General features: G+C 45.7%; 1 protein-coding gene across 1 annotated transcript in view; it reads left to right on the forward strand.

The window, feature by feature from the left end:
* GLIS3 (GLIS family zinc finger 3) overlaps positions 1 to 23419 on the forward strand; it is a 1977963-nt gene that overhangs the window by 1469996 nt on the left and 484548 nt on the right. The gene's annotated exons all lie outside the window — the stretch shown is intronic.

The following is a 23419-nucleotide window of genomic DNA, read 5'->3' on the forward strand; positions in this document are numbered from 1 at the left end:
AGTGACCTATGTTTGGTGTCACATGCCTTTGTAACTGTTGAAATGCCATAGTTTTGCACTTAGAATCAGCCTTCTAGCTGCATATGTGAAAATGTTTAGTTTTATTTGAAGGCAGAAACTGGGGAACAAAAAGTGACATTTTATCTGAAACCTGGCTTAAGGAACTGAATTCTGCCTGGCAACTACCCCCATCAGGAGTGAAACTTGAGTCACAGCTGTGTTCCCAGGCCTAGCTGCCCTTTTGCTGCTCACACTAAGGATATGCCATCTATCTGATAATTGAATTACCTGTGCTCTGCAGGAAAGTGAACAAAGCCCTGTCCTGGCTCAGGCAAAGGTTTTATTGGCAGGAGTCGTAAATGGTCGTAAAAAGTGGCTTCCTCCTGAGGAAAGGGGAGGGGCACTGCCTGTGAGAGCAAGCTGGCTTGGCAGAACTGGAAAAACCAGAAATTCAACCTTGTGCTGAGGGTAAACCACACCCCTTTGGAGCCAGAACATAACTTTAAAAAGATGAATAACTCATAGAGCGGACATGTGAAAATGTTATAAATGATACCATAATTCTTGTGATTTTTCTGCCCACAGTTTAAGAGGTTTTTAGAACCGGTGGTATGTTCAGGGGGGTGTCAGCGGAAAAGTGGGGATAACTCTAAATGTATGCATGTTAAAAATCTGAAACTTCATCAGTTAATGTCCGTACTCCCTGCGCACATGTATGTAAAGTTGGGTCAATGTCAGAAATTGCAAAATCAGTTAAAAAGTGAAATATGTGCCAGTTCTGAATGCAAGCTCCCAGGAAGAGCAGAGTTTGAACAGGGTATACCTCCTGTAATGCATGATGGGTGCATATGATTTTAAAACAATATGTACCTCTGCAAATATGTATTTGTTTCAAATCTAGATTTGTGTGTAAGTTGACAGGAGGAGTGGACTTTCTGCAGGCTGTAAAATGACATCACTCTGACTCACAGTTCATTCCCCAATCAAATGATAAATGGAAGTTTGACCAATTAGAAGCTGAGAGAGAGGTAGGGTCAGTGATGCTAGAACACACCCACATTCTAAACACATAAAAGCAGACAGACAGGACAGATAGGGACCTTCAAAATCCATCTGCCGCTGGAAGCTCTGCCGGAAAAATCCATACTTTACCTCCATCAAACCTCCAGAGAGCCAAACTAGAGACTTCAATCTATCCAGAACTAGAGACCCAGACCAGAGAACCAGAGAGAGCTGACCCAGATCACTGTGAAGTGCAGAGACCAGAGGCGAGTTTAAAACCTGACCAGATCCATGGCGAGGCCCATTTCACTCAAGAATATAGTGTGAGTACATAGTAAAACTGTGTAGAACCCATCTCTTAGTTAAAATAATATAATTCAATCCATTTTAACCTAAGTAGAACTGCAGCTTAGCAATTGTGTTATCCTGCCATCATTTTTAAAGCTGAAAAAGTGTGCGTTTAAAATTTCAAATCTGAAAAACGACCTTTATTCAATCGTTCATATCTCCGCAACCGTTTGTGCTAAAGACTTGCAGTAACTTTCATTTTGAAGCTGAGATCCTAGGCTTTCCTAGGACCCCAAAACGATAGAGATAGTCCTTGTGGTTCCTCTGTAATAGCGCTCGGCGCATCCGCGAATGTTACCGCGATTTGCAAATTTCTTCACATGTAAAAACTGCTGCTGCTTGCCTTCCATTGCCAGAAATTCGTTTAACCTGCTAACTATCCCTGCATCATTGCTAGTGTGAGCCTGGACTAATATTAACTAGATACCACTCACCCTGAACCTCTGAAAGGGAATTAAAAGAATTTCCAGCATATTTCTCATCCATTGCTAGCACATATCAAAGCAATTTGGGCCTGTGTTTTTAAACTTCTGTTGTCTAAGCTTGCTGGGGTGAACTGAATCACATTTGATTGCATTTCTGAGAACTGTGTGTTTCCTTCCATTTCCTTGCCTTGCATCAAGGGGGGGAGGGGATTGCCAGAGAAAAGTGATTACCTTGTTTGTTGAAATCATATTGAGTATTTTCTGTATCGCATTTTCATTCAAAATTACATCCATTTGAACTCTATAAAGCATTCTCTACCACATTATTCTTCTGTCCATATTTACCAGTGTGCTATCTTATCCATTTCATGTCAACTCATTAGTGATTATAAAGAAGCGTGCTAGTGCCAGATTCTCCGTTGTTAATATTTATCATATCAGATTAAGTGTGATATTCAATTATTAATTTATTATAAAGTGTGATATATATATATATTTTAAATTATCAAATAAACCTTTTAAACTTGCAAAACAGAACTACTTCTTGGCTCAGTGGGGTCAGGGGGATTCCAAGAGAGGGGTGTTATATAGGGGTAGTCATCCAGAACGCATGAACTGGACCTAAAGATATATCAATAAGGGTTTTCATTCAGTATTATAGACTAGGCGTTGACTTAGCTGTAGTGTTGAATTGAATCCTCTTACAAATTGGGGGCTCGAGCCGAGACGTTGGGTTAGATTTACCATTTGTGCAGCTTAATACAGTGTGCGAACTGACGGGATACATACATCCGGTCGGATCACCACGCTGCATTACGCTGTGAAGCATTCCTCAAAAGGGACACTCCAAGAAAAGTTCTGTTCTGCAAAAATAAAATACTAACTTCTGTAAGTCAGGACAGAGACCAATCTCTAGAATGACGACCTTGGTAGATATGAAAATAGCCAGAGAGCACCTCTTGCATAAGCTATTTGTGAGAGGTGAATGGACCGAACAGGGCCAGGATGCGTGGTTGCAGGCCATCATGCAACAGGTCACGGAAACAGGGTCAGACTTATGGAGAGATCAGGGTCCATTACATGTGGCCCTGAGTGAACTATATATGGCTCCTAAGGCCAAAGATGAACACGACAAGATTGTTAGGATAGCGGCATATTTATATTTATATATGGGAGCCATACAGAATAAATGTGCTGAAGGCCATGATCTGGCAAAAAGGCAACAGATGGCATTACAGAAGGCCCAATCTGATCTGGACTCTTCTGAGCAAAGGCTGCAGAGGAGCCAGGAGGCAGAAAATGATAGTAGGCAATATACCATTAAAATAAAAGAGGATATGGGCATCCTACAACAGGAAAAGACAGACCAGGATACCCGATTTCTGGCCCTGCAGAAGGAGCACCAAGACAGTTTGGACTCCTTACTGCAGAACCAGAAAAAGCTGGAGCAACAGATCAATTTCAACAGGGCATGCACAGAGCAGGTAGCCACCCTGCAAATCCAACTAGACAGAGAGAAAGAGGAGAGCAATAAACTGATTCTGAAAGACCTGGATACCCAGGCAGAGTTTAATGAGGAGCGCCAAAAAGCTGGTGCCCTTCAACGGCAAAGGGACGACCTGGCGGCACAAATGCAGGCTCTTAGTCAGGAAAGAGACGCCATAGGCCAGGAAGTCTGCCACTTAAAAAAGGAAATTGAAGAAAATCACCTGGCCCTCCAGGGGCTGGGTGATCTCCAAAAAGAAAACCAGAACTTGGTAGAGCACACCAGAAGGGTGGAAGATGCTCTAGCAAGAAAGGAGCAGGCCAATAGGGACATTGCCCAGGAGGTAAACCTCCTGCAGCAAAGACTGGCCCAGTTCTCCAGGACCAACCAGGAAGCACAGAGGGAGAATGAGGCTCTCTGCCAGCACAATGAGAGGCTCCAGCAACAGGTAGCGATGCAGGAGAAACTGATAGAGTCGAGTAAGGCCTTAACAGAGGAACTGAAAGCACAAATGCAGGCTCTTGCATTGCAACAGGGAGCAGGGGCGGATAGAGATGAGGTCCGCTGGGAAAGAGAGACTCCTGACCATAACCGCAGGAGCCCTAACCCCAGGGGCCTTCATTTCCCCCAGTCCCTGGACTCTACCACCCCCATGTCCCCTGGCGCACATGAGCACAGGGCCGCAGGGATGGCAGATTACTATCCAGCTAAGAGTATGGGGCTCATAGGCCAGTACCACTCAGGAATGGAGGGGTGGGCATCCGGGTATGGGCACCCAAGTACAGTACAGTTCAATGGGGAACCCCAGGAGAGTAGGCCCATTAAGGGCATCCTGAAAACCTCTGCCCAGTTAGGTCAGTGGAGGGGGTACCCATCAAATCCTGGCAGCAAGGAGGAATCTGAAGACTCCTCTGAACTGCGCAGGACACAGGAGACCAGGTCCCCACATTCTGCCAGCCATTCCCAGGCTCGCAGAATCCGGGAAAACCTGGAAGAACAGACGGGAACCTCTGGGAGCAGTGCCTCTGAGTCCGAGGAAGAATGGACAAGGGTTACCCGAACCAAAAAGGCCAATAAGGCAAAAAGGGCCTTGCTTAAGGACCCCTTAAAGCAGATTAAGGCGATCAGGAGCGTCATCACGCCTTACCATAAGAACGCTAAGTATTCTGTTTGGGAGCACTTAGAGTTGTTTGAACAAATGATGGAGACTTTCCATTTGAAGGACAGCCAAAGCTGTATTCAATATGTAAAGTGGACATTCTCCCCGGAATACTCCAGTTTCTTTGCGGGGCTGGAGGACCAAAATCATTTAAGATGGTCCACATATAAGGCGGCCATCCTGAAACATTTTTCTGTTCACAGAAATCCTCAAGAGGCTCGCAAGGCAGCCTACAATTTGCAATGTGGGGAGGATCAGGCCCCACAAGAATTTGTGCAGGAGTTAAAGCGTGCTTTTGCACAGACCACAAGAAGGGTGCGCACGGATAGCAGGGAATTTATTAATACGTTTTTCCATGCCTTGCCCAAATATATCATGACCCAGCTCGTGAGGGATTTTCACGAGAAAAGATCTTTAGACTGGGTCATTGAACAGGCTACCCGGATCTATGAGGTGCAGAAACCGGTAGATAGCAAAAGTAATGCCCAGAAAAACCCCAAAGCCAACACCACCCCTGCTGCTGCCAAGGTGGCAGAGGTAAAGGTCACCCCCGTTTTAGATTTGGAGATGGGGGGGCCTAAAAACCTACCTGCACCTAATAATGCTAGGCCCAGAAGGTCCTCGGGCCAGTCACAGACAGGGAGCCAAGGAGGCAGCCCCACAAATGGGGTCCCTCGCTCTCCTGATTATGTAAGTCCCCGTTACAAGGGAAACAGACCCATCCTGGGTTATGTGTGGACTCCTCCAGCCCAAGGGGGGGGGATCCAGACAAGCACCTAACCCAGGGAACTTCCCTCCAAACTTCCCACAGGAGGGCAGAAATTTACCAAACCCTGGGCAGAACTTTTTCCCCAGATATCCACCCGACTTTCAGCCCCAAAACCATCCATCCTTCTTTCCCCAATTCCCTGAGCCCAGACCACTGAATCCGGGAGAGGGGAGGCCAAGGGTGGAGGGGTACCCAAATCTTCCCAACCCGGGGTATTACCAGAGGAGGGACAGCTACCCTTCCCGGGATCAGCCCAGGGGAGAAAACAGGGCCCCGTATCAGCCTGAGCGGGTTTCCCAGTTAGAGCGCCAGGTTCAAAACATGGCGCGGGATCTGGGTCACATACTGAGGGCTCAGCAGAACCCTCAGATGGGCGTGCCGGCGCAGAACGCACCCAACTCTGGACCTGGTGCTCCAGAACAATGACGGGGGCAGCACCCCGATAACTCACCGGTTCCCAGGGAGGAGGCACAAAGGGAAGGGGGGTGTAAAGCCTTGGAGGAAGCTTCCTTCTTCACTTGTAAACAGCCCCTGGAAACCCAGGAACCGGAAACGAAATCTCTTGCCCCTGAAAGTCTGCCTCCTAAGGAGCAGAGGGGGGGTAGGAGAAACAAAAGACCCAAACAGACTCAGTTTGAGGAGGAGGTACAGATCTTCCAATTTGAGGGAGAGGGATCCTCAGAGGATCCTGGGAAAAGGATCTTCTCCTTCAGAGAGGGGGGAACTCCTCCCAAAGAAAAATGGGTCCCTAGGGATGCAAATCCAGACTGGGGAGATGTGGAGACTGAGCTACCGCCGCCCACCATCTCATCCCAGAACCAACAGCAAGAAAATCCCCTGGTTCAAACCCATCCTGGGGACTGCCTCCAAAAAGGGGGGGGCGGCCCAGAACCGGAACCAGGGGAACCCACAATGGCTCTGATCTCCAGTTGCCAACTTTTTCTTTCAGATTCCCAAGACTCTCCACAGAATTCTGCCCAAATCTCTTTGCTAACGATGTCCAAAACCAGAAAATTAGCCCACCAGTTGTCCAAAAATGTACATTATCTGTGCCCCCTTGAGGAGAAGGAGGGAAGATATTATGCCCCGGTACAAGTACAGGGGCAGGGTACAATCTCGGCACTGGTGGACACTGGATCTCAAGCTACCCTTCTGTCCAGAAGGGCCTTTGATGAACTGAATGCAGGAAGGGGAGAGAATTACCAAATTCCTCTCACCTCTCTTCCTGGACAACTCCAGAACTTTGACGGGAAGGAAATTCCTGTCGAGGGGACGGCAGATTTGGACATTAAAATTGGGCGACACAAGCTGAAACACCCGGTCATAGTTGTGACCCCAGAGGGCACCCCTTGTTTACTAGGGAATGACCTCCTGAGAAGGTTGTCACCCCTAATTGATTGCGTAAACAAGGTCCTCTGGACCCAGACTAGCCGACCCATAAAATTAAAACAGAGTGTCAACCATGTTAGTTTAAACGGCACATGCCACATGGTTGAACAAAAATCAGACCAAGTAGAATTCCACTTCCAGAACAACCAAATTCCAGACGTGACAGTAATAGCAATAGGACAACAGACTGGTGATGGGGGGTCCTCTCTATTTCTGAAAATCAACCTTCCTTCCAGTCTAAAGTGGTATTCCACGCTGGAAGGAAACACTTTGAAATTCTATACTAATCCACAATCAGAAACTCCCACTCCTATAGTCCAGAAAGATGTGAAATCAGCTCAGAGCCTGGCTGATATTCAGCAAATTGGAGAGCAGTTGTTCATCCCTGTTCAGTTAAATGATGGGAAGGACTCTGTTCTCGCTCGAGTGTGTGTGAACAACGGTAAGAGCTTCATCAGCGAAGCCATGTTTCGCCAACTCCCAAAGGATCCAGCCATTCCCACCTTCAAACTGATAGACAAATGGGAAATGGACCTGGAAGCACCTAATTTCAAACATCTCCTGCCAAGCAGGTGTATGCTCAAAATCTCCATTGGCAACAAGAGCATAGTCCATAATTGTTGGGTCGTGCGAGACGTCCCTGCCGCCTTTTACTTAGGCAGTGACATTCTCAATCGCTTTGCCATTAGTTTGGACCTAATAAACTTCAAAGCTTGGTCCCGATTAGCGGATAATCCCATGGGCTTTGATGATCCAGAAAAAGCATTTAGGTCAGCTCAATTGCTACCTTATGCAGTTGAAATTCAGGTAAAAGAGGAAGTCACCATCCCAGAAAGGACTCGACAATTCTCCCTGGAAGTGAAAGTTAAAAGGGGACAAGAGTTGAAAAACCCTGATGCTTACATACATCTAAATGCTTCTCTCCAACAGCAAGGGTTGGGGGTAAACCCAACTCCATTAGTCAACCTAGAACATGACACCATTCCAATAGAGGTGGATAACAGCGACTTAAAGAGTGTTACTCTAGCCGCAGGCACCATTATTGGAATGGCGGTTGATGACCGACATTTTTCCATGGATTTAGGTAACGAACTGTTAGGACCAATCCCCAAGGACTGTTTTGACAGTGACAGTGATGACAATACAACACCAGACAGGATTTTTACCCGGCATGGGGGGAACTTCCTGGTGTACACTTCCTGCCCCTATGGTAAGGAAGATGTGACTTGTGACTTCAGGAGGGATGAGGTGATTTTCCAGGTACATGAGGGCTGCCTTTCCCACCTGAAGCCTCCGGTCCAAATCAGCACTCTGACCAGGGACTTCTCCACCCAGTTGGAGGAGGCCGCTGAGATAGCCAAACCAGAAGTCTTTCCAGGCTTCAGGCAGATGGTGGAAGAGAGAGTCAACCTAGCTGATGCCTGTGTGACTCTGGAACAAAGGCAAAAGTTGAAACAAGTTTTCTTGGATTTCCAAGATCTCTTTGCGGTAGACTCATATGACTGTGGTCGCACCGACATCCACACCACAACAATCCCCACGGACCCTGGCATGACTCCAGTGTTTGTGAAGCAATATCGCTTGCCTCTCGCATCAATGGAGTCCCTTACGGAAATAATTAAGAACCTTGAGTCCCGGGGAATAATCCGTCCAGTCCACAGCACCTTCAATAATCCGGTGCTGGGAATATTGAAGCCAAACGGCCAGTGGAGACTCTGCGCTGACCTCAGGGAACTCAACAAACGGGTCCATACTTCCCGATGGCCTCTGCCCTACATTGACCAAGGGCTGGCCCAGATCCAGGGGTCACAGGTATTCACTGCAATAGACCTGACCAATGGATACTGGACCGTGCCTGTCAGCAGGGAGGACCAATACAAACTGGCTTTTACCTTTGGGGGCCAGCAGTACACATGGACCCGGACTCCCTTCGGATACCTCAACTCCGGCAATGAATTCAACATTTTCCTACATAAGGCCATGCCCGACCTGGGTGCGAGGGGTAACCTGGCTTATGTAGATGATGTCCTCATCAAAAGTTCATCTGTGGAGGAACACATAGCGGAGATCCGTTATGTTCTGACACAGTTGAGGGCCGCCGGAGCAAAACTTTCCTTTCAGAAAGCACAGTGGTATAGAACCCGTGTTAATTTCTTGGGGCATGAGATTACTCCTCAGGGCCTCTGTCCCCAGGAAAAGAAAGTGGAAGCACTTCAGAAACTGAAAGACCCCACAACTCTACGGGAACTAAGGAGCCTCCTTGGACTGACTAATTACAGCAGAAAGTTCATTGAGGGCTACGCAGAGATCACCAGACCCCTGATTCATCTCCTAAAGGGGGGGGTCAAGTGGGAATGGGGTCCAGAACAATCCGAGGCAGTAAGACAACTCAAGAGAAGCCTCTCACAAGCGCCTTGCCTAGCTTACCCGGTCAGAAACAAGGAGTTCTTCCTGGAGACAGGGTTCTCTAATACGTGCTTGACGGCAGTATTATATCAAAAGCATGACAAGGTCAATAAAGTAATCTCCTATGCGAGCAAAACTTTATCCTCTGTGGAGGAAAAATTCAACGATTGTGAGAAGGCACTCCTGGCAACGGTGTGGGCATTGAAGAATTACCGCCCGTTTATCCAGGGGGAACACATCATAGTGGAGACTCCACACCAGCCTCTGCAATATCTCCAAAGTGACAGAATCCGGGCCGGAAATGTGAGTAATTCCCGAATTACTTCCTGGATTCTGTCAATGCAAGGCTTTCCTGTGGAGGTCAGATATGGCCAAAACAAGAAGAGTCCCCTCGCGCAAGGTCTGGCTGACTTGCATGATTGTGCCAGAGAAAACTGTCTCGAGGACGAAAGTCTAAAAATAAAGGACAACATGGAGGCATACCTTAATTCCCCCCACAAAGTCTTTGAAGAAGACAAGTGTGAGGGAATGCCCACTGTGTATGTGGATGGATGCTCTTACCATGTTGACAACGACGGGGAGAAAGAACTGGTGGCTGGCGTAGGGAATGCATGGGTGAATGAGTCCCCAGAAACCTCCGCTGGATACAAAATTGGTCCCCGAAGTAGTCAGGTGGCAGAATTGATGGCTGTGCATCAGGCCATCCTCACTGCTGTCCAGCATCAACTCCACGAACTGGTCATAATCACAGATTCGGATTATGTACGGAACGGGTTCGTGGAGCACCTGGTGAATTGGAAAACCAGAGGCATGTTATGTGCTAACCACAAACCCTTGAAACATGGGAAGTTGATCCAAAACATTGATGATTTGGTCACCTCGAATGAGATGACCATCTATTGGAAAAAGATCAAGGGTCATTCCAAAGTAGAGGGACCAGACAAAACTGGAAATGACTTAGCTGATCAGCTGGCCAAAACCGGGGCCATCCAAGGGGATCTAATTGAGATTGAGTCCCTATTGGGGGAAATCCAGGTCACTGCTATCACTAGGTCCCAGACAAATGCTCACAACGACCTTTCAATTGCACAATGGAGCAAGGAGACCCCTGATGCTGATTTGATTACCGCTCAGAAGGGGGATCCAATAATTGGTAAATTTTACCAGCACCTGGAGGACCCTGAGAACTTTCCCCTGACGGATACCGATTACACTGGGAAAGAGGACCTAAGAGTGTTGATGAAATGTCCAAAAATGTTCAGAATCCAAGACGGTTTGCTGGTAAGGAAATCCAAAGCTGGCCACGATCAGTGGGTGGTTCCTACCTCATTCCGAAGCCTGATGTTAAGTCACGCCCATGATGCGGCCACTGCCGGTCATAGGGGGTTTCACACAACATTGGAAATCTTAAGAGAGGTTGCATACTGGCCACACATGGGGCAGGACCTCGACCAATACTTGAAGGGGTGTCTTGTGTGTGCACAATTTCAGCCATCATCCCTCACGCACCGGGCGCCTTTACAAAAGAGGGGAATGACACTGCCATGGTCAGATTTACAAATCGACTTTGTAGGCCCTGTGATTCGCTCGGCTAGGGGGAATAAGTACATGTTGACTGTGACATGCTTGTTTACCAAGTGGGTGGAATGTCTCCCAGCCCCAAACTGCAAGGCAGAAACGGCAGCTGCCTTGATGATTAACCACATCTTTTCCCGTTTTGGTCTACCTCAAAGGATTGAGTCAGACAGAGGTAGCCACTTCACCAGTGAAGTAATGACAAAGATGTGGGAGATACTGGGGGTCAAGAGAAAGCTGCATATTGCTTATCGGCCAGCTTCTTCTGGGGCAGTAGAGAGATATAACCGAACCATTGTGAGCATATTAAAGAAGTTTGTGGCAGATTCTGGGCCAAGTTGGGATATCCGATTACCTCTGGTCCTAATGGCCATCAGATCTACCCCTTCATCTGCAACCAAAATGTCACCATTTGAGTTGATGACTGGGCGCAAGATGGTGCTTCCTCAGCATTTGCTCTACAGGACCCAAGAGCAGACACTGATAAATGCCTCCACTACTCATGAGTATGTGGAGAATTTAAGGAAACACCTCCAACATGCTTTTGCTTATGCTCAGCGGAATCTAGAAAGATCAGCTGATAGCATGAAGACCCACTATGACCTGAAAACTTCCAGGAAGGAATATCAGGTGGGGGACCGGGTCTATCTATACAACTTCCAAAGGAACCAGGCCAAGCAGCGCACATTTTTGCCTACATGGAAAGGACCCTTTGAGATCGTCGATAAGATCTCCCCTGTGGCCTACAAAATCCACATCCCCAAAGGTCCTTTGGCAGCGGGGGAAGACAAGTGGGTACACATAAACCAGTTGAAGTGTTGCCATCCCAGGCACACTCTGCAACAACTGGAGGAATCCTCTGGAATCCTAGCGGGTACTGTATCAGACTAATTCAGTTCCAATCATAAAACATACCACATCTAGTCTCTAACATACTGTGATTTGTATGAAACTGTCTCTTAGTCATACTGTTTTTTTTCAAAATAAGAATGTAATGTTTCGTTATGATGAAATGCATATGCAGCCCCACTATCTCAACAGTGGTGGAAAAACGTCTATGAGTAGGTATTGCCGCTCTTCCTTTGTCGTCCTAGGAGAAAGAAGACCTTGAGACTGGCCAAGGAGGATGATCCGGAGACCGGGAACGAAGATCCAATGGGCCCAGTGGACCGCCCAATACTCCCATCAGGACTGGCGAGGAGAACCGATCGATCAGTACCGGATGGAGAAGAAGATGCTGAACTATGCCATCTACAGAAGAGGAAGAAGATTATGCGGACAGACCGGTGCGTGGGTCAAAACCCTTGGGCACGCGACTCCCCATCGACTCAAATTCAAAGTTCAGTCGCGTGGGGGGGGCTTGTTGGGTGTCCTGACCCACGTTTAAGCTATCATGCCACAACATTTGGTGCTGTGGGCTTAGAAAATTCAAGATGGCGGAAAACCCACATGTGCGCCGAAATCCAGGAAAGCTGCGCAGTTTGTGCGCACACCAAAATGGTTGCCTCACTTGCCACCCACCAGTGCGAGAATGAAAGGCCGGGTTGCCATGAGGGAAATGGGTTGCCAAAGGAAAAACAGTAGCGCCGGTTAGCTTCAAAGCGCTTTAAAACCACCATTGGACTACCCGCACAGTAGTCTGAAACCATTGGGAATGGCAATGCTGATTGCCAAATGCAACCTAGAATTGTTGGGAATTCATTTTCTTAAATCCCAAAAATGGGTGCAGTACCAGTACTCACCACTATCCAAAAGCCGACAGTTTAAAACCACCCTGTGTTTCTCTGAAGGCAGGCTCAAACTGTCTATTTTAAACATTGCAACACATCTAAAAACTCACTGGACACCAGCAGACATTTGGTAGAATGGAGTGTTGTGTGCCTACAAAATCTGGGAAATGAAGAGCCCAGAACAATGCTTATAACAAAACTGGCTGAGCTATGGAGTCAGCAGTTTAAGTTGCACTGGATTTAAAGACACTAAAATCGAAAATGTTTAGATCAAATGAGTGACCTATGTTTGGTGTCACATGCCTTTGTAACTGTTGAAATGCCATAGTTTTGCACTTAGAATCAGCCTTCTAGCTGCATATGTGAAAATGTTTAGTTTTATTTGAAGGCAGAAACTGGGGAACAAAAAGTGACATTTTATCTGAAACCTGGCTTAAGGAACTGAATTCTGCCTGGCAACTACCCCCATCAGGAGTGAAACTTGAGTCACAGCTGTGTTCCCAGGCCTAGCTGCCCTTTTGCTGCTCACACTAAGGATATGCCATCTATCTGATAATTGAATTACCTGTGCTCTGCAGGAAAGTGAACAAAGCCCTGTCCTGGCTCAGGCAAAGGTTTTATTGGCAGGAGTCGTAAATGGTCGTAAAAAGTGGCTTCCTCCTGAGGAAAGGGGAGGGGCACTGCCTGTGAGAGCAAGCTGGCTTGGCAGAACTGGAAAAACCAGAAATTCAACCTTGTGCTGAGGGTAAACCACACCCCTTTGGAGCCAGAACATAACTTTAAAAAGATGAATAACTCATAGAGCGGACATGTGAAAATTTTATAAATGATACCATAATTCTTGTGATTTTTCTGCCCACAGTTTAAGAGGTTTTTAGAACCGGTGGTATGTTCAGGGGGGTGTCAGCGGAAAAGTGGGGATAACTCTAAATGTATGCATGTTAAAAATCTGAAACTTCATCAGTTAATGTCCGTACTCCCTGCGCACATGTATGTAAAGTTGGGTCAATGTCAGAAATTGCAAAATCAGTTAAAAAGTGAAATATGTGCCAGTTCTGAATGCAAGCTCCCAGGAAGAGCAGAGTTTGAACAGGGTATACCTCCTGTAATGCATGATGGGTGCATATGATTTTAAAACAATATGTACCTCTGCAAATATGTATTTGTTTCAAATCTAGATTTGTGTGTAAGTTGACAGGAGGAGTGGACTTTCTGCAGGCTGTAAAATGACATCACTCTGACTCACAGTTCATTCCCCAATCAAATGATAAATGGAAGTTTGACCAATTAGAAGCTGAGAGAGAGGTAGGGTCAGTGATGCTAGAACACACCCACATTCTAAACACATAAAAGCAGACAGACAGGACAGATAGGGACCTTCAAAATCCATCTGCCGCTGGAAGCTCTGCCGGAAAAATCCATACTTTACCTCCATCAAACCTCCAGAGAGCCAAACTAGAGACTTCAATCTATCCAGAACTAGAGACCCAGACCAGAGAACCAGAGAGAGCTGACCCAGATCACTGTGAAGTGCAGAGACCAGAGGCGAGTTTAAAACCTGACCAGATCCATGGCGAGGCCCATTTCACTCAAGAATATAGTGTGAGTACATAGTAAAACTGTGTAGAACCCATCTCTTAGTTAAAATAATATAATTCAATCCATTTTAACCTAAGTAGAACTGCAGCTTAGCAATTGTGTTATCCTGCCATCATTTTTAAAGCTGAAAAAGTGTGCGTTTAAAATTTCAAATCTGAAAAACGACCTTTATTCAATCGTTCATATCTCCGCAACCGTTTGTGCTAAAGACTTGCAGTAACTTTCATTTTGAAGCTGAGATCCTAGGCTTTCCTAGGACCCCAAAACGATAGAGATAGTCCTTGTGGTTCCTCTGTAATAGCGCTCGGCGCATCCGCGAATGTTACCGCGATTTGCAAATTTCTTCACATGTAAAAACTGCTGCTGCTTGCCTTCCATTGCCAGAAATTCGTTTAACCTGCTAACTATCCCTGCATCATTGCTAGTGTGAGCCTGGACTAATATTAACTAGATACCACTTACCCTGAACCTCTGAAAGGGAATTAAAAGAATTTCCAGCATATTTCTCATCCATTGCTAGCACATATCAAAGCAATTTGGGCCTGTGTTTTTAAACTTCTGTTGTCTAAGCTTGCTGGGGTGAACTGAATCACATTTGATTGCATTTCTGAGAACTGTGTGTTTCCTTCCATTTCCTTGCCTTGCATCAAGGGGGGGAGGGGATTGCCAGAGAAAAGTGATTACCTTGTTTGTTGAAATCATATTGAGTATTTTCTGTATCGCATTTTCATTCAAAATTACATCCATTTGAACTCTATAAAGCATTCTCTACCACATTATTCTTCTGTCCATATTTACCAGTGTGCTATCTTATCCATTTCATGTCAACTCATTAGTGATTATAAAGAAGCGTGCTAGTGCCAGATTCTCCGTTGTTAATATTTATCATATCAGATTAAGTGTGATATTCAATTATTAATTTATTATAAAGTGTGATATATATATATATTTTAAATTATCAAATAAACCTTTTAAACTTGCAAAACAGAACTACTTCTTGGCTCAGTGGGGTCAGGGGGATTCCAAGAGAGGGGTGTTATATAGGGGTAGTCATCCAGAACGCATGAACTGGACCTAAAGATATATCAATAAGGGTTTTCATTCAGTATTATAGACTAGGCGTTGACTTAGCTGTAGTGTTGAATTGAATCCTCTTACACCACATCTAAGTGCTAAATAGCCTATCATTTGCTCTTTAACCAGGTGGATAGTCTTCCCTTGCCAACAAAGACAATGGTGACCTGAATTCTGGTTACATCTCTGGGTCCCTACATTGTAGACTGTGAGCCAAGGTCTGTTTATTCCCTCTGTACAACGCTTCTGCTTTCTTTAGAGTGAGGTTGCACTAGAAACTCTGGTACAAACAAAGGAACAATGAGTAAAGAAAGGAATATCCAATTTTACTTCAGTACTAAGAACATTTATGGACTTAAACTGCAAATATAAACCAAGAGTGAAGGCATGCACAACAAGCTGTTTCCTGGAAGTGAGAGAAAGCTACAGCCCACTATTACAAATTAACCTTCTTCATGCACTCAACGTTATTCCTAAGGCAAATGATCACTGTTAGGAAAGATTTACATTAATGGGTAATTTTCCCTCCCTCCAGTTGTAAGCCCCCCAACTTTTTGCTTTTGTCTGACCATCCTAGCCTGACTTTTACCAGTGGAGCCTAGCCTTCTGCTGTACTCCGCTGGGCTTTTGCTCATCTTTTTAAGGGGAAACTGAAATGCCCTTCAGACTCTCAGTACTGGGGGACTTTGTTTCCCTTAGTCTTTCACTTTGTTGCCATTTCTTGGAAACATTTTATCAGTGCACAATGTACTTTTCAGTACTGTGCGCTGGGGTCTCTTTTTAATTTTTAAGCCCTAGACACCCTCGAAGGGTTTTTGGTGAATTACAAGTGTGTCCAGGACACAGCTGGTGGCAGCAATTACTTTTAAATCATTTTCGACTCTTTTCAATGGTCCAATTCGTCTTTACCGTGTTTGGCCCAGGACAGTGGGAAATGCCTAAAATGGCCATGCCACGAGGTCCTTTGTTCTTTCCTTTGGCCATTTTGTCCCTTTGCTTTCCCCAGGTCGAGCTGACCCAGGAAATTCCTTATTTGGTCATGCAGAGCCCCGCTCAAACCGAAGCTTTCGTGGGCTTCTGCGTGCCTTGTGTGTGTGCGCCCAGGATGTGGGCTGGAGCTGTCTATTTCCAATAGACATCCTTGGTGCCAGGATGTCTGGTGTGCTGGGATGACTGGGACCACCGTGGTCCATGATTGATCCACGTCTGGAATGGTTGAATGTGAGCAGATCTCCTATTGGTTTCTGTTCTTTTGGCACAAAGAAGATTTTGGATAAGAGCAGGGACTTTGCTGTAGTGAAAAGATGCACTACAGCATGATTCATAGTATAGCAATGAGCACCAGTTCTGGGGGCTTCACCAGGTGATAACGGCCTGGGGTCCCAAGTTATAGGTCTAAACAAAGTGAGGGCCTTAAAACCGGATCCAGGCATAGTTACCAACCGGTGATGCCCCCAGTATGGGTCCTTTTTGTTATTATCACCCTGACGCTAATTCTGTGTGTGCCAACAGCAATACATTTGTATGAATCAATGGGTTGTGGCGAGCGTGCAACCTGTTTATGCATACAAAGGCACCTAAGATCGCTGCCATGGAACTGGAATTCGGGTGTCTGATGTGAAGCCCCTCTTCTATTTCCATGGAAGCCATCTGTGGAGTCAGGTGAGATAAGGTGTGGCACCGCGGCCCTGCTACAGGTAAGTGGGGGGTGGGGAGCGGAGACTGGGAGAGTGGTGAGGCAGACGAAAGTTGGCCGGCGGGTCCCTCCACCTGATTGGTTGATGCACCCACCAAGGTGCTAATACATATGACATGAGGACATCTACTGTGTTTTACATTACAATGTGAGGCCTGCAACCATATGCCCTTCAACATTATGCCCTAAAATGAAACTTCAATCAGAGCCCATGATATATGCTTACCCGCTGAGCGACGGCAAAACAACTAGGGTATGCCATTTTGGCTATGGTTATAGGTTGCTGCCAAAGTTTGGCCACACTGTTGGAGAAAGCCAAACTGGAAATTCTCTCTCTGGTATACCAGATTTGCACACATAAGGGTAAAGACTTGAAGAGACCCTCATCTGGGCAGCATGACCAAATGGGTCAGAGAAGTTTCTTATCTAGGCAACTGACTGAGTGTTCTCGAAATGGAACAGATATAAGTAGTGGAAGTCATAACCAAATTAAACGGATACTTGAATGAAAGTTTACTAGCTGAAAGTAAGAATGGGGAGTGATATCGTATGAAATAATTGTACATTGACAACATTGTAAAATTCCATATAAACCGGTATGTGATTGAACCGTCGACAGAAATATCACGGTTCCTCTAACATTATTGATTGTCAGAAATGTTTGGCACTATGAATACTATCTCCAACTAGCAAAAGCCCTCAGTACACTGGGTAAGTGGTGTAATCAGTAAAGCCCTCGTATATAGCGTGTGTAAGTCCCTCTCTCATCACCTGGACGAAACATGACCTTTAACCTGGAAGAATCATATTGGGATGCTCCAGGGGTAAAAGAAATGATGCAAAAGAAACATTGTCCATGTCCACTGTATACTAGGATCCTCTCAAAATTGTGATGTCCGTTTATTTATGGCATTTTAACACGTTCTACAGTCTAGTTACTGTCAGAATTAATAGGAGAGCAGCAGTGCCCGTGGCCCATTTCCTGAAGAATCTGAATAAAACAGTCAACAATTACAGTCATCCAAGAAACTGTTCTTCCCAGTGGTGATGGCAAGTTATTTATCAAGGTATCATTTACCCCACTGACTTTTGATATTATGAATGTGGACCATTCTATTGATGACTAGTGACCTCCTCAGGATCCTCATGATATTAATTGCTTTTAAAGCTATGCCTTTATTGTAACTACAATCAATATTACTGTATCTTTAATGTGATTAAAGAAGACTGCACGAAAACCACTTTTCAAGAAATGTATTCTCTGGATCAAATATCTTTGAAATTGTCAAGTGGCAGTTTAATTCATAAAATGAGCGGATGATTGTTACTGGTCTTGCTTTCGCCCTTGCAGCGGCATACACGTTTCACTAGTCTGTAGGTAGGATGCTCTGCCCCTCAGCCGGCATGACTGTTTATTATTAAGTTGCAGGATTAATAGTCAACGCCTGAAATCAGACTTGCCAGTGGTTTGGTCGGCCCTATACAAGCTTGGATGCCTCTCAGTGAACTACAATGGGTAATTTCAGTGTCCGCAGTCGGTGATGTATAGGGCTCTTCATGACTCCCATTCCGCAGTTCATTATTCGTATGCAGCTATTGCCATTGATTAAAAGTCTGATGATCTTTACTTAGACATCCGCAGAGATGATTCCATGCTGTAGTGGTTTTCTTTATAGTCCTCCTCTGTCCAGTTATCAAGGCCAGTGATGCCTTCCTTGTAACAGTATAAGGTCAAAGAAATACAATTTTGTGCCATCACAGATGTCTGCCTGCTTTCTGGATAGCTATTCCATCGTATCGCAAAACATGAGAAGCATGTGGAAAGGTTTGCAGAGAGAAAGACCAAGAAAATACAGCTAAAGGAAGTTATACATCTCTTTTATGATGCTGTCATTGTGATGTGATCATCACAACAGTGGAAAGGGATTATTGCTTAGAGGGCCCGGTAGTCCAGCAGTGATTTCATATTGCTCGTATACCTCAATAGTAGGGAATCTTGTGAAACAAGGCTGCCTGCAGAAAACGTTTCTAAGCAATCTGGCTGCATGATAAACGTCATTGTGGCAGTGGCTTCTGCGTGATGCAAGAGAATTGCCATCAGTACCGCTGCCTAGACCCAGATTTAGGTTTTTGTTTTGTTGACCTAGATCTTACCCAAATATTTATTGGTGAAATCGCCAGAGCCCTACGTTGAAATGCATGTTTCTTATTCGGTAGGCCTGTTTCCAGTAACTGTGTGAGCCAGTTTCCTGTAGGCAATATTACGCAGGACAATCCACCCACACATGGAATGCAAAGACCTAAACAAGCTACATGTTGTACCTAGACTTCAGAGCCTGCTTGACATGATAGCTTTAGGCAGTGCCGAGAGCAAGATGCGCAGCAAAACATGTACATTCCCACCTATAACATCACAACTTTTTATTTCAACCTGGATTTCCACTATACTCGGGATTAGATTGCTTTGTCAGCTGCCAGTGTACAGGGTAGAAAATAGACATAGCATGAATACATTTCAGTCAAAACAAAACGCTTCTTGTTTTTAAAACTTGTAAAATGTTAGTACCCAATAAGTCAGTTTCAGGGTTTGCATTATCCAAAATATATACTCTCCAGAATTTCTCATTTACTTGGCCCCGGTGTTAAACTCATTCTATTTTACACTGGGGTTTTGTAATGCACTTACCACATGTCATGTTGTGGAAATGGGTAGAGAAAAGACACTCTGGATAAGCGAAGGGCGGAGGGATCGTAAGGTAATAGACACGGTAGTACCTCAGGGTAGGTATCATAGTCGGTGGAGACTTCTTGGAAACTGGAACTTATCTCTGCTCCTTTGTCATTCTGAGGAACATGATAATGGTAACTAGTGCAAGTTCCTTACTGGCACAAAAGGCGAGGTCTTCATCTGCCATATTAAAAATGTTGTGGTGAGGCAGTAACACTGAAAGGCATACCAGTCCTTTGACATCCTGCTATCCAAAGAGTTTGGAGAGACAGGTGACTCAAGTGTGTGCATTTCAGTGCTTGTCTACCTGTTCAGATACATTGTTATCCACCACCATTGCAGTCCGTTGGCTATTCCACCACAGAAGCTGGATGATTTGTTGCTTTCAGTCCACATATCTCTGCACAAATAGTCATTTTATCTGCGTAAAGCTCCTCGATTGAACAGGTCTCTCATTGTTTATTGGTAGAGTTGTGATTAGGCATATGTAACATCATATCATGGTGTGCATTTTATATGTTTCTGCAGAACATTTATGGAGGGACACCCAGCCTCCAATTCTATCGTTCCCCACTTTTATCTCCCACCGCTATAATCCCTCTTTTCCTAATCTCTGCCCCTTTACCACCAATAAAAATGCAGCATGCAATACAGTAAAACTTCCCCTCGCCAATTGCTTTGAAAAGGCCACAGTAAATTGAGAGGATTCAGTGAATCGACACTGTGCCATGTAGGACTCCCATTCTCACTACATTCTAACCTATTTTTTGAAAACAAGAAGCCGGGCAGAGAAGCCACTCTTTAATTATGATTTGCAAGAGGTAGTGGTTTTACATAGCATGGAAATGGACGTACCAAGTGGGGCAGTTGCAGTTGGCTGGCATAGCTACAAACCACGTACAGTGGCAGGCTTTCGCCCCAGAGACGGCAAGGGGCACCTCATTGGGTGTCGATCCATACCATTTTACTACATTGTGGGTGGCCATAGGAGTCACGTTGGGATCTGAAAGAATCCCTCTCACAGTGACCGGAACTCTATGCCCCCTCCTGGGGCAACACCACTGTCGGCGCATTAAGGAGGTATGGATACTCTTTCTATGCTTCCTCTTTGTTCTTGTAGTTGCTAGTACATTGCTGATGCGCTATGTTTTGTTTTTCTCCTGGGGGAAACAGCACAGAGAATACCATGATGGAGGAATGATTGGCTTTGGTTTATAATCCTCTCACTTCCCCATGTCTACTTCAGAATATTTGTTTGAAATGAACGTCAACCAACCATGAGCAGAAAAGCACCCAGTAGATTTGATGTCAGAAACCTGAGACACTGTCATAACAATGAGGAGATTTATTTTAATGCACGAACACAAACCAATGTCAAACGTGATTCTTTCATTTTTTGTTCGCTTAATGTCTACAGGCTGCCAGAACAAGAGACAGAAATCCTACTCTCATTGTTTCCCAATTTTCTTTTGTGAGTGTCCCAACCACCATATGCAGCAAGTCAGGTGGAAGCAATTTGTGGCAGGGAAGATTGAGGGTGAAGGAGGACAGTCAGGCAACCACTGCAGCACATTTGGCAAACATTATTCTGGACATCTGCTCAGTATGTCACAAGATTATAATTTAAAAGACATTTTTGTGTGGATGAATTTTGCATTCTTCATTATTTTGATAGGCAAAGGTTGTGATGTCACGACTTGTATGTCATCTGTGTCTGTGAGCAGGGTGAAATTGCAGAGTGTCAGTTCACTCATCTTGCACAGTTGATGTTGCAGCTGTGCTAAATATGCATTGGGCCTCATTGCAGCATTTGTGTCATGATCTCTGCTTCCAAAAGGTCAGGGTTTTCCCAACTCCCTTGGAAGCAGATCCATAACCCAGGTTCCGAGTGCCAACCAGTCCCAATTGGGACCTTTTGGACCCAGTCCTGGCGCCAGTGGCACCAGGCTCATAAATATGCCCAGTCCCAGCGCTGGAAGCGCCGGGCTCATAATGCTTGGGTGGACTTACCTGCAGCAGACCATGCTGCTTACTTGCCTGCCAGTTGAGCCTCTGATCCTCTTCTGTTTGGAACTACTTTTCCTGTTGGGTGGGGCAGGAGCCACTCCCTAGATTCAGAACACTGGAACTCTTCTGGAAAGCAGGAACTCTTTTCTTACCTAGGCGTGGCTGTGGAAGGAGACACCTAAGCACTACAGGAGGCTATTTAAACCACACCCGATGGATGAATCTTGCTTTGCGTTATTCTGCATCCTCTGCAGCAGAACGCTCATCGTGTCTTCTGCATCTGATCCTGGGCCTAAGGAAAAAGGCTTACCATCCTGAATCCAGTCTTCAGCAACACCTATAAAGACAAGAAAGAACAGGTTAGCATTACGGTCTTCAGTGACAGCTCTTCACTTACCTGGTCCATCGGCTGTCACCAACGCCTCGCGCTGCATTCCGGCATCTGAAAGACAAAGGCTTACCTACTCTTCGTGCGCTCCGGAGGTCTTCACACTGCATTCCGGCATCTGAAAGACAAAAGCTTACCAACTCTTCGCACGCTCCGGAGGCCTTCGGCGCTGCATCCCGCATCTGAAAGACAAAACAAGGTGCGTTTAAAGACATTGGGGAACTTTAATACTCACGTGCCATTACTCCTTTCCACATCTAACCCAGTGGGTATTCCGGCATCCTGCAGCCGCTCCGAACTTGTACCTGCAAAATAAAAAGACAGTTAGAGCGCATCGTGAAGCAGGCAACAAGCGCTTACTTACGTGCTTCCAGGCGCTTCTATTCATCACACGGGCTCCATCTTCAACTCACTTCAGCCCGTCATCCGCCATCGCCGGAACCCTGCAAAACAAGAAACATCATTACTAAAGACTTTAAAGACATTAGAATTACTCGAAACTTACCGTTCGTGCAGTAAACGACAGACAGCAGTCCTCTGAAGTCAAGAGGCCTGCTCCCCTTATCCAGTGAAGAAACTGGTTACAGCACCCTGCCCCGAGGCAGATGGAGAGCACGGTGTTCACTTACCTAAGGTGAGAGCGTTAACCTTTGGGGTTCTACAGGAGAAGAGAAAGGGAAGAAGAGAGAGACATTCAATAACCCAGTTCCTTAATCCCATATTTTCTATCTGCAGACATCTTACCCTTCAAGTCAGACATACAGTGCACAGAGGTCCAGCCCAAAGAGCCAGCCGTGTGTTACACATCACCTTTGAAGATACGGTCTACGCCCAGTCAAGACCGGCGCCTCTACGGGAATCAGGTGAGCGTTACAGAACGCAAAGCCTACCACAAAACTCCCGTCCAGGCGCTATGGAAACCTCGGATACCGACCAGCTAGCCCAGTTACTTGGGGAACTAAGGGCAGAAGTGCATGCAGCCCGTCAGGAAACGAACGCTCTAAGAAGGGAACTGATTATTTCCAAGGAGCGAACAGATGATCTCGCTAGACAATTGCTACAGTCACAAGCCGGACAGACCCCGTTACCCGCATCTGGGGGAAATCTTCCTTCTACATCCTCTATGAATCCAGTGCAGATCAACCTACCTGGGAATGTACCTCTGGCTCCGCCCGAACGATTTTCTGGTGACCCAAAGAGGTTTGCAGTATTTATCAATCAGTGCCGGTTGCATTTCTTATGCCGGCCAGCAGCCTTTCTAACTGATCAAGCTAAAGTAGCTTTCGTGCTTTCGTACCTTAGTGGCAATGCGGCAGACTGGTCGATCCCTCTAGTAAATCAAGATGATCCTGTCCTCCATGATTTTCAAGCTTTTCAGCTCAGTATGGAAAAACTGTTCGCAAGACATTCGCAGGGGCAGGCCTTGGACAATGAGCTTTCGTTGCGACAAGGTAATCAAGACCTTTTGGCTTATATTGCGTCTTTCAACAGACTGATAGTGCAAACTCAATGGCCTGAGGACAAAAGGATTACGCTGTTTTATAGAGGTCTACGTGGAGAGCTCAAAGATGTGTTAGCCCAAGTAGTGAATCCCCCACAAGATTGTTCGGACTATATAGACCTAGTCGTTCAAATAGA

Source organism: Ambystoma mexicanum, chromosome 6p (genome assembly GCF_040938575.1).
Source record: "Ambystoma mexicanum isolate Mex_15411 chromosome 6p, UKY_AmexF1_1, whole genome shotgun sequence".
NCBI lineage: Eukaryota > Metazoa > Chordata > Amphibia > Caudata > Ambystomatidae > Ambystoma > Ambystoma mexicanum.